Genomic DNA, 12,552 nt, shown 5'->3' on the forward strand with positions numbered 1-12,552 from the left:
AAAAATGATTCCTATGAACTACTTATATCCCTAACGACAACTGCTTCCCCCATACCCTACAGTCCCCATTTACAATCAACCAAGTTAAAATATATGCACTATATTTCCTGTCTGTAAATCACCTGATTGCTGGATCCTTAGATCTGTTGTGTTGTACTGTCAATTACCTCCTTTTTCTACTGCGAGGTGAATAATGAAGCGATTTGTGGTCCATGAAACTACCTATAAGTCAGAGAAGGCATTGTCATGAGAGTTTTAAGTATTCGTGACGTATATATCTCCGTTTTACTGTCCTAGATGCATGGTACAAAGCACAAAGCATGTGTGTAGAGAGTGGACTATGACAGGAACATATTGTTGATATATTAGTTTCGCAGACTGCAACTTACACCATGGGGGAGACATTCATGAAACTGACCATCAATAACAATTTTCAGTTTATTTATCATTTATTAGTAGAGATCATGGACAATAAGTTCCCAAGGTTTCAATGAGAAAAAGGCATGATGTGCCTGAAAAACAACAGATGAACATCCCGTTCATCATCATATTAGCTGGTCTAAATATCTACAGGCTCAGAAGGATAATAACCCCTATATTTACAAGAAGAGATTTACGAGTTTCATCCTGGGTGTTGTCAAGGCCACTTGCAGGTTTCTGCCTGATTGTGAACTTCTAAAAAAGTGCTTTCGTGGCAAAACCCAGACTTAAAAAGAGACTAAATTCACTCATAACGAAACGATGCCCTAAAACAACATTTACGTCTGCTACAGTTGTCAAAATAGCACCTTGTGATGCAATTGTTGTATTTAATGAAGGGACTGTAGGGATGATGAAGGTATTAGAGAGAATGGACTTTAAGATAGGAAATTTCGCTCAAGACATTTTGAGAAAAATAGATTTACAGCGACACTCTGCAGCTGCAAAGTCAGTTGAAAACCTGATATAGGGAAGAAACCAGAAGAGAAGCCTTGAAGGGAAAGAGGACACTGAGTGCAAATTTGCGGCCTTCTGAAGAGGTGATATAAGAAAAAACGTTAGGTTGAACTTTAAATTGCGTTTCCTGAAAATTACGCTTTTTTAAAATTTTCTTGCCTGTTTCTCAGAATCTATTAAAGCTAGAATTATAAAAATTTGTACACTTATTTTCATAAACCCAATAAATATTGTCTCAAGAGTAAATTTTGAAATTCTGAGTGTAAGCTGAGATAAGGGGCAAAGTGCTTGGAATTTTACATGAACTTTGTATTATACTTACAGAATTATAATTAAAAATTATTAAAATTCCCCTATTCAATAGATTCAAAAAACGTAATGAGATAAGCTTACTATATGCAGGGAGATTAAACAGAGAAAATTTTGTAGAAATCTCTTGAATAGTTTCTGAAAAAAACGTACATATATTATTTGTTGAAAATAGAATTTTTAAATTCCATACAAAAGTTAAATACATGTAATCCAAAGAACTTAACAGTGTATTAACTTCAAATTTCATTGCCATATCTTAAAAATTGTAGCTTTGGTGCATCTTTTAAACAGTGTGTGTTTTTCATGAACATCCCCCCCCCCCTCCTTAATGTTAATATTTGAAAAGAAAATGTAATTTTTAGTAACTTACGTATCCAGTATTGCAGTATTATGAAATAGTGACACTCGTAATGACCTTTTAAAAATAATTTAGTTTCGTGACCGACATACAATCGAACCGGTTTGTGTTTACCCCTCAGAAAATTTTATCTTACCCCTCAAGGTTAATTAGCTCCAAGCTGTCCTAGATGAAACGACTAATTTAAGTCAAAATGTGGATACGATAGAATTCTCTTTGGTCAAGGATGCAGTGCGATTTTTTCATGCAAGTAGTCATTGATTTCCGGTGACTCATTACGGAATAGCTGCATTTTCCACACACCTACATTTGCTACAGCATCCAGAAACGACACTGGAAGAGCCATAGAATGAAGAAATGGCAGGAGCAGACGAAGACTAGAATATACAAAACAGATTCTAGAGCTTGATATTAGTTAAAGATGAAAAATTAGCATAAAATGGGAAAATGGATGGCAGCATCAAACCAATTAAAAGGCTCTGACAAAAAAAAAAAAAATGCATATTCACAGAACAACAATATTTAATGTTGCGCTGAACGCGTTTCGCTTATCACTTACTGGTATAAAATGTTCATCAGTGCCCTGGTATATGTTTTTAGCTCTCTGGAATACTATATTTACAACTGTACCCAAACATATATTTACGTCTACCTGGAGTAGAGCTTTTCCTAAACCGCGTTCTGCAGAACACTGGTATTCTGCGGGAAGTAGCCTGCGAAAACTAGTAATAACACGGAGATTTTTTGGATATTTTAACGATACTAATTATTTTTTAAACTTTTATTATGGTTTCTGTGTTATTGGTTATGACTGAAAATTGAAGGAATCACAGAGTAAAAAAAGTTTTTTCTGATTTTTTGAAATTTTATTAACGATCAATATAAAAATGTTGTTCCATCAAAGTTCCAGGATTCTTAAAGTATTCCGTCAGAGAGAACCCCTACTGTATACCTTACGCTGCGTCAACAGTCAGTCTCTACTGCATTACGCCGGTTGCTGTTTCCTCCCAATTTACTAAATTCAAAGCTTTTACATTTTTACTTTAAGTCGACTTCGGTCTATCTCTTGCAGTCCTGGCCTACTCAGGGGCTTTTTGTTGTAATGTGGTCAATGAGAGCTTGTTCAGTAAGTCTAGTTTCCGGCATACGGATTACGTGACCTGTCCATTGGAAGTGGTCTGCTCTTTTGAGACAAATAAACTCCCGATTCTTTAACGAATTCAACATCCGACTATAAAAAAGCTTCAAAACTCTAAACGATTCATTGTGTTAAATATTTGGTTTTAAACATGCAACCGAGAAAAAGTTTAGGAAAAGTTAAAATGACGCTTAAAGTTTATTGGAAATCGAAAAGTGCTCCCATTATAAAACAGTGGATGAATGTAGTATCGGAAATTTGCGCTGCATTTTAAATAAAAGCTGGTTTTTCACGAACCTCAATGTATATGACGTCATATCTCGAGAACCATGAGTCGTACACTGATACAATTTTGCAGGTACATTCAGTGATACATGTAGATATTGTCTGCAAAGCGTGTTCCGAATAGCGACAGTTGTTGTTGTTGTGGTCTTCAGTCCTGAGACTGGTTCGATGCAGCTCTCCATGCTGCTCTATCCTGTGCAAGTTTCTTCATCTCCAAATACCTACTGCAACCTACATCCTTCTGAATCTGCTTAGTGTATTCATCTCTTGGTCTCCATCTACGGTTTGTACCCTCCACACTGCCCTCCAATACTAAATTGGTGATCGCTTGATGCCTCAGAACATGTCCTACCAACCGATCCCTTCTTCTAGTCAAGTTGTGCCACAAACTCCTCTTCTCCCCAATTCTATTCAATACCTCCTCATTAGTTATGTGATCTAACCATCTAATCTTCAGCATTCTTCTGTAGCACCACATTTCAAAAGCTTCTATTCTCTTCTTGTCGAAACTATTTATCGTCCATGTTTCACTTCCATACACGGCTACACTCCATACAAATACTTTCAGAAACGACTTCCTACACTTAAATCTATACTCGATGTTAGCAAATTTCTCTTCTTCAGAAACGCTTTCCGTGTCATTTCTAGTCTACATTGTATATCCTCTCTACTTCGACCATCATTAGTTATTTTGCTCCCCAAATAACAAAACTAAATCTCTCAGCATCGTCCGACTTAATTTGACTACATTCCATTATCCTCGTTTTCCTTTTGTTGTTGTTCATCTTATATCCTCCTTTCAAGACTCTGTCCATTCCGTTCAACCGCTCTTCCAAGTCCTTTGCTGTCTCTGACAGAATTACAATGTCATCGGCGAACCTCAAAGTTTTTATTTCTTCTCCATGGATTTTAATACCTACTCCACTGCTTCTCTTTCATGTCCCTTGATTCTTATAGCTGCTGTCTGGTTTCTATACAAATTGTAAATAGCCTTTCGCTCCCTGTATTTTACCCCTGCCACCTTCAGAATTTGAAAGAGACTATTCCACTCAACATTGTCAAAAGCTTTCTCTAAGTCTACAAATGCTAGAAACGTAGGTTTGCCTTTTCTTAATCTATTTTCTAAGATAAGTCGTGGGGTCAGTATTGCCTCATATGTTCCAATATTTCTACAGAATCCAAACTGATCTTGCCCGAGGTCGGCTTCGTCTGCAAAGAATTTGCGTTAGTATTTTGCAGCTGTGACTTATTAAACTGATACTTCGGTAATTTTCACATCTGTCAACACCTACTTTCTTTGGGATTGGAATTATTATATTCTTCTTTAAGTCTGAGGGTATTTCGTCTGTCTCATACATCTTGCTCAGCAGATGGTAGAGTTTTGTCAGGGTTGGCTCTCCCAAGACTATCAGTAGTTCTAATGGAATGTTGTCTACTCCCGGGCCTTGTTTCGACTCAGGTCTTTCAGTGCTCTGTCAAACTCTTCATACAGTATCATATCTCCCATTTCACCTTCATCTACATCCTCTCCCATTTCCATAATATTGTCCTCAAGTACATCGCTCTTGTATAGACCCTATATATACCCCTACCACCTTTCTGCTTTCCCTTCTTTGCTTAGAACTGGGTTTATATCTGAGCTCTTGTTAGAGACAGCAGTAAAAAAATAATAAATCAAAACGTCTTGCCTGATCCTGAAGTTTTACCGCGCGACATTTTAAGCAAAAGCTACCCTTTCACGCATCTGAATGATCATTACGCTATATCTCCTGAATAGGAGATATTCAGTGGTCTATGAGGATACTGTCTGCAAATTGTGCTGCGAGTAGAGTCAGTAGTAAAGAAGTAGTAAATTAAAACGTCTTATCTGCTGCTGAAGTCTGATGGTTCAAATGGCTCTGAGCACTATGGGACTCAACTGCTGAGGTCATTAGTCCCCTAGAACTTAGAACTAGTTAAACCTAACTAACCTAAGGACATCACAAACATATATGCCCGAGGCAGGAGTCGAACCTGCGACCGTAGCGGTCTTGCGGTTCCAGACTGCAGCGCCTTTAACCGCACGGCCACTTCGGCCGGCGCTGAAGTCTGATTGCATGAACAGCGGTAGTAAGTAAACGATAAACATTTTTCCTTTCATCATTTTCTGCGGGTTGTCAGCAAGAAAAAGTTTCATAAAGGTTTGAAATTTTGTGTAAACTTTGTGGCAAGTCGCTAAGTGCTCTCATTCTCAAGTACTGTGGGTATCTGCTCGCCGACAGTTGCTGCTGCCTCAAGACAATCACCCAGTTTCTATCTACACTGATTGTGTTGCTGTGTTAAACATAAGACAAACTGCCTGTTTGCTTCTGTCTCGGGTTCTTCGGTCGACGTTCGTTTGATGGTTCTTCTAACATTTCGCCAGCACGAGTGGCTCGCATTGTCAAAGCTTCACCGTCTATTGCTGGTGGTGGACTGGAGTCGAGATCGCGGCCGCAGATTACATGTACCTGGCGCGCCAAACACTAACGGCTTTTTCGTTTTCATTTCCGCTGGGGTAGCATTCATTTCACGCTAGGTGAGGAGAGCCCTACGTCATAGTGACGTAGGTTCGCGTCATCGTGACGTAAATAACCTAAATCGATTACATGAGTACGTATATCGATCTTTGCAGTTGTACCGATATCGTCAAAGGTAAATGTAAATATATGTGTACAATCGAAGTGACAGGAGTTGTGTGATATTCTTATCCGAGTTGAATGAACGCCTGAACGAAGGAACCATAACGAAAGTATAAAAATCGTGTGTACAGAAACGTGTGTGTTTCATGAACATAACGAATGTCTGAAGGAAGGGGAACCATAACGAAAAAAACTTTTTTTTTAATCCGATGAATCGTGCATAAATCGTGTGGACAGAAACGTGAAATATTTAATTATTAAGCTGCAATCCAAAGAAACTTTATTGTGTTTCACGAACACAACGAATATCTGAATGAAGGAATCGTAACCATAACGAAAGTTAAGAAAAGTGTCTAGTCATTTTTTAAAATCCGATTAATCGCGCGTAAATCATGTGGATAACAACGTGAAAGAGGGAGAAATTAAAATGCTTCGTATTTTTATAAAAGCCAATGAATTTTATACAATTCATGTGAGCAGAAACGTTGTTCAGAACGACGTTCACACAAGCAACACCGGACAAGAGGACAATGAAACCACACAAACAAATAGCAATGCAGATCAAAGGGGCACACAACAGTCGATGTATACAGCATACACACAACAGTCGATCGGACAACTCGTGAAACATGATGACGCGTGCCTACGTCACTATGACGTAGGGCTTCGTGAAATGAATACTACCCTTTCCGCTGCGGTTCTACCATTGCTACCTGCAGTGATCGCTGCAGCACGGGAATTCAGGAGCCATTTACCTTGAGGCATTCTTCTTTCTTGTTGAAGGTATTGTGATATTTGATTTGTATAGCTGCTCTGAACAAGTGGGTGTGATGGCTCTTCTCTATGGCAAGAATTTCCGTGTCGGCGAATTTCATTATATGATCGCTCTCATACAGCGCGTGCTCTGCCACGGCCGATTTCTCCGTTTGTCCCAACCTGCAATGCCTATTATGTTCGGTGATCGTGATTTTGAATAATCGTCCAGTCATTCCAACATGGTCTTTTCCGCATATAGATGGTATGCGGTATACTCCCGACATTGCAAATGGGTCCCTTGTCCCCTGTGCCGATCTGTGAGCCATTCTTTGATCATTTTTGTAGTCTTTCAAATAGTCTTTATGCCGTGTTTGCGTAATATACGGTCTAGTCTGTCCGTCACTCTGTGAATGTATGGCAGAAACGGCGCACCCGAAATTTCTTTTTCGGATGTGGTCACTTCGCCGAGTCTTTTAATCTGCTATACAGGGCTATTACAAATGATTGAAGCGATTTCATATTTTCATTGTAGCTCCATTCATTGACATATGGTAACGACACACTACAGATATGTAGAAAAACTCATAAAGTTTTGTTCGGCTGAAGCCGCTCTTCAGGTTTCTGCCGCCAGAGCGCTCGAGAGCGCATTGAGACAAAATGGCGACAGGAGCCGAGAAAGCGTATGTCGTGCTTGAAATGCACTCACATCAGTCAGTCATAACACTGCAACGACACTTCAGGACGAAGTTCAACAAAGATCTACCAACTGCTAACTCCATTCGGCGATGGTATGCGCAGTTTAAAGCTTCTGGATGCCTCTGTAAGGGGAAATCAATGGGTCGGCCTGCAGTGAGCGAAGAAACGGTTGAACGCGTGCGGGCAAGTTTCACGCGTAGCCCGCGGACATGCTGGAAAATTGGCTCATGCCACAACTGGAGACCGACAGGATGGTGCTCCACCGCACTTCCATCATGATGTTTGGCATTTCTTAAACAGGAGATTGGAAAACCGTTGGATCGGTCGTGGTGGAGATCATGATCAGCAATTCATGTCATGGCCTCCACGCTCTCCCGACTTAACCCCATGCGATTTCTTTCTGTGGGGTTATGTGAAAGATTCAGTGTTTAAACCTCCTCTACCAAGAAACGTGCCAGAACTGCGAGCTCGCATCAACGATGCTTTCGAACTCATTGATGGGGACATGCTGCGCCGAGTGTGGGAGGAACTTGATTATCGGCTTGATGTCTGCCGAATCACTAAAGGGGCACATATCGAACATTTGTGAATGCCTATAAAAACTTTTTGAGTTTTTGTATGTGTGTGCAAAGCATTGTAAAAATATCTCAAATAATAAAGTTATTGTAGAGCTGTGAAATCGCTTCAATCATTTGTAATAACCCTGTACTTCTTATATAACTGGTGGAGCACCCATAGCAGCTCAGAACGCTTTCCAGGTGCTGCATCTCGCGCCTGGTGTGCTGTGGCCCACATATTCATCTTGCTCGGGTTGCAGACGTATTGTTCATGTCACTTTTCTGGCTCGGGTGATGATTTGACAGTTTAAGCAAATATCGGTCCGTGTGTGTCGGTTTTAGTTTTCGTTTCACGCTGTGTCCCAGATTTTCACCGTCCCTCCTGCCCGAGCCCGGTAGCTGATTGGTCGCCGGCACGGTAGCTCAGCTTGTTCGGTCAGAGGGTTAGCTGCCCTCTGGAAAAAAAAAGTGAGTTAATTGATCAACAACGAACTTAAAAAAATGGCTTTGAGCACTACGGGACTTAACTTCTGAGGTCATCAGTCCCCTAGAACTTAGACGACTTAAACCTAACCAACCTAAGGACATCACACACATCCATGCCCGAGGCAGGATTCGAACCTGCGACCGTAGCGGTCTCGCGGTTCCAGACTGTAGCGCCTAGAACCGCTCGGCCACTCCGGCCGGCAACAACGAACTTAAAACGGATGTCTTACAACGTCCGCCCCGAGCAGATGCAACGACCAAAAGCGAACAAAAGGAGTCCGCATCTCGTGGTCTTGCGGTAGCGTTCTAGCTTCCTGCGCACGGGGTCCCGGGTTCGATTCCCGGCGAGGTCAGAGATTTTCTCTGCCTCGTGATATTGCCAGACGATCATTTAAAACCTAAAAAAATTAGCCGGTACGGTAACTCAGCGTGTTCGGTCAGAGGGTTAGCAGCCTGCTGCAATAAAAAAAACTGAGGTAATGGATCAACGACGAACTGAAACGGGTGGCTTGTGATGTCCGCCCTGAGCAGATATAACGAACGAAAACGAACAAACTGAGAGAGAAAAAAAAAATGGTCAGCGCGACAGACTGTCAATCCAAAGGGCCGGGGTTCGATTCCCGGCTGGGTCGGAGATTTTCTCCGCTCAGGGACTGGGTGTTGTGTTTTCCTAATCATCATCATTTCATCCGCATCGACGCGCAAGTCGCCCAAGTGGCGTCAAATCGAAAGACTTGCACCAGGCGAACGGTCTACCCGACGGGAGACCCTCGTCACACGACATTATTATACCGTTCCTCGTGACTAACACGTCTAGAAAGCGTAGCTGTTGGTCCTCTACGGTAAATTTTACGTTGGAATGTTCAGGTGTATTATGAACTCACAGAGTTGTTCCTCCCAAATGAACTACTTATAAACCGACAAAATAGCTCAAAGAACGCCTCAGTTCGGCAAAGGAGAAAGGGGACCCACTTGCAATATCACGAACATACTGCATACTATGTAGATGCGGGAAATACTATGTTGGAATGACTGGACTATCGATCAGCACCACGATCACCGAACATAAGCGGCATGGCAGGTTGGGGCAGGTGCAGAAATCGGCAGTGGCGGAACGCGCGCTGTGTAAGACCGACCTCGCCAAAAACATTCGCCGTCAGGGAAGTATTTCCTGTAGAGTAAAGCTATCACACCTGCCTGTTCGGTGAAGCTATTGATATGCAGCCGGCCGGTGTGGCCGAGCGGTTCTAGGCGCTTCAGTCATGCGACCATCATGATGCTGTAAACAGAACCTGGATTCATCCGAAAAAAATACGTTTTACCATTCGTGCACCCAGGTTCGTCGTCGAGTACACCATCGGAGGCGCTCCTGTTTGTGATGCAGCGTCAAGGGTAACCGCAGCCTTGATCTCCGAGCTGATAGTCCAGGCCGCTGCAAACGTCGTCGAACTGTTCCTGCAGATGGTTGTTGTCTTGCAAACGTCCCCATCTGTTGACTCAGAGATCGAGACGTGGATGCACGATCCGTTAGAGCCATGCGGATAAAATGCCTGTCATCTCGACTGCTAGTGATACGAGGCCGTTGGGATCCAGCACGGCGTTCCGTATTACCCTCCTAAACTCACCGATTCCATATTCTGCTAACAGTCATTGGATCTCGACCAACGCGAGCAGCAATGTCGCGATACGATAAACCGCAATCACGATAGGCTACAATCCGACCTTAATCAAAGTCGGAAACGTGATGGTACGCATTTCTCCTCCTTCCACGAGGCATCACAATAACGTTTCATCAGGCAACGCCGGTCAACTACTGTTTGTGTATGAGAAATCGGTTGGAAACTTTCCTCATATCAGCATGTTGTAGGTGTCGCCACCGGCGCAAACCTTGTCTGTATGCTCTGAAAAGCTAATCATTTGTATATCACAGCATCTTCTTCCTGTCGGTTAAATTTCGCGTCAGTAGCACGTCATCTTCGTGGTGTAGCAATTTTAATGGCCAGTAGTGTATTTCATGACAAACGCTCAGTCTTGACGGCTATGGACTGCTGGTGACGGTCGTTTTCCATATCCAGTTCGAATGCCAGAAATTACGTTTTGTGGGATTATCTGAAAAGTTTTCGGTTTCCGACAATACTACATTTGACTTTTTGAACAACAACTTTGATGCAGAACAGACTACTGAATACCACAAATCTTGTTGCAACACTGTTTTATTACTCTTCTAAAGTTTTGGGTATCTGCTGGCCTTTTGTACAGTTTAGTGATTGATGATACTACGATAGAATTTTTTTTTCACAATAAATTAATAGCCCCCCCCCCCTCCATGAACCATGGACCTTGCCGCTGGTGGGGAGGCTTGCGTGCCTCAACGATACAGATAGCCGTACCGTAGGTGCAACAACAACGGAGGGATATTCGTTGACAGGCCAGACAAACGTGTGGTTCCTGAAGAGGGGCAGCAGCTTTTTCAGTAGTTGCAGGGGCAACAGTCTGGATGATTGACTGATCTGGCCTTGCAACATTAACCAAAACGGCCTTGCTGTTGTGGTACTGCGAACGGCTGAAAGCAAGGGGAAACTACAGCCGTAATTTTTTCCCGAGGGCATGCAGCTTTACTGTATGGTTAAATGATGATGGCGTCCTCTTGTGTAAAATATTCAGGAGGTAAAATAGTCCGCCATTCGGATCTCCGGGCGGGGACTACTCAAGAGGACGTCGTTATCAGGAGAAAGAAAACTGGCATTCTACGGATCGGAGCGTGGAATGTCAGATCCCTTAATCGGGCAGGTAGGTTAAAAAGGGAAATGGATAGGCTAAAGTTAGATATAGCGGGAATTAGTGAAGTTCGGTGGCAGGAGGAACAAGACTTCTGGTCAGGTGACTACAGGGTTATAAACACAAAATCAAATAGGGGTAATGCAGGAGTAGGTTTAATCATGAATAGGAAAATAGGAATGCGGGTAAGCTACTACAAACAGCATAGTGAAAGCATTCTTGTGGCCAAGACAGATACGAAGCCCACGCCAACCACAGTAGTACAAGTTTATATGCCAACTAGCTCTGCAGATGACGAAGAAATTGAAGAAATGTACGATCAGATAAAAGAAATTATTCAGGTAGTGAAGGGAGACGAAAATTTAATGGTCATGGGTGACCGGAATTCGACAGTAGAAAAAGAGAGAGAAGGAAACATAGTAGGTGAATATGGATTGGGGCCAAGAAATGAAAGAGGAAGCCTTGTGCTAGAATTTTGCACAGAGCATAAATTAATCATAGCTAACACTTGATTCAAGAATCATAAAAGAAGGTTGTGTACATGGAGGAATCCTGGAGACACTAAAAGGATCAGATAGATTATATAATGGTAAGACAGAGATTTAGGAACCAGGTTTTAAATTGTAGGACATTTGCAGGGGCAGATGTGGACTCTGACCACAATATATTGGTTATGAACTGTAGATTAAAACTGAAGAAATTGCAAAAAGTTGGGAATTTAAGGAGATGGGACCAGGATAAACTGACTAAACCAGAGGTTGTACAGAGTTTCAGGGACAGCATAAGGGAACAGTTGACAGGAATGGGGGAAAGAAATACAGTAGAAGACGAATGGGTAGCTCTGAGGGATGAAGTAGTGAAGGCAGCAGAAGAAATATTGAATTTAATTGATGAAAGGAGAAAATATAAAAATGCAGTAAATGAAGCAGGCAAAAAGGAATACAAACGTCTCAAAAATGAGATCGACAGGAAGTACAAAATGGCTAAGCAGGCATGGCTAGAGGACAAATGTAAGGATGTAGAGGCTTATCTCACAAGGGGTAAGATAGATACTGCCTACAGGAAAATTAAAGAGACCTTTGGAGAAAAGAGAGCCACTTGTATGAATATCAAGAGCTCAGATGGAAACCCAGTTCTAAGCAAAGAGGGGAAAGCAGAAAGGTGGACGGAGTATATAGAGGGTCTATACAAGGGCGATGTACTTAAGGACAATATTATGGAAATGGAGGAGGATGTAGATGAAGATGGAATGGGAGATACGACACTGCGTGAAGAGTTTGACAGAGCACTGAAAGACCTGAGTCGAGACAAGGCCCCGGGAGTAGACAACATTCCATTAGAACTACTGACGGCCTTGGGAGAGCCAGTCCTGACAAAACTCTACCATCTGGTGAGCAAGATGTATGAAACAGGCGAAATACCCTCAGACTTCAAGAAGAATATAATAATTCCAATCCCAAAGAAAGCAGGTGTAGACAGATGTGAAAATTACCGAACTATCAGTTTAATAAGTCACAGCTGCAAAATACTACCGCGATTTCTTTACAGACGAATGGAAAAACTAGTAGAAGCCGACCTCGGGGACGATCA

At 42.1% G+C, this 12,552-nt stretch overlaps 1 protein-coding gene across 3 annotated transcripts in view; it reads left to right on the forward strand.

The window, feature by feature from the left end:
• The window catches only part of LOC126199000 (multidrug resistance protein homolog 49-like), a 368,814-nt gene that overhangs the window by 49,511 nt on the left and 306,751 nt on the right, over window positions 1-12,552 (forward strand). The window lies entirely within an intron of this gene.

The sequence above is a fragment of the Schistocerca nitens genome, chromosome 8 (genome assembly GCF_023898315.1).
Source record: "Schistocerca nitens isolate TAMUIC-IGC-003100 chromosome 8, iqSchNite1.1, whole genome shotgun sequence".
NCBI classification, from domain to species: domain Eukaryota; kingdom Metazoa; phylum Arthropoda; class Insecta; order Orthoptera; family Acrididae; genus Schistocerca; species Schistocerca nitens.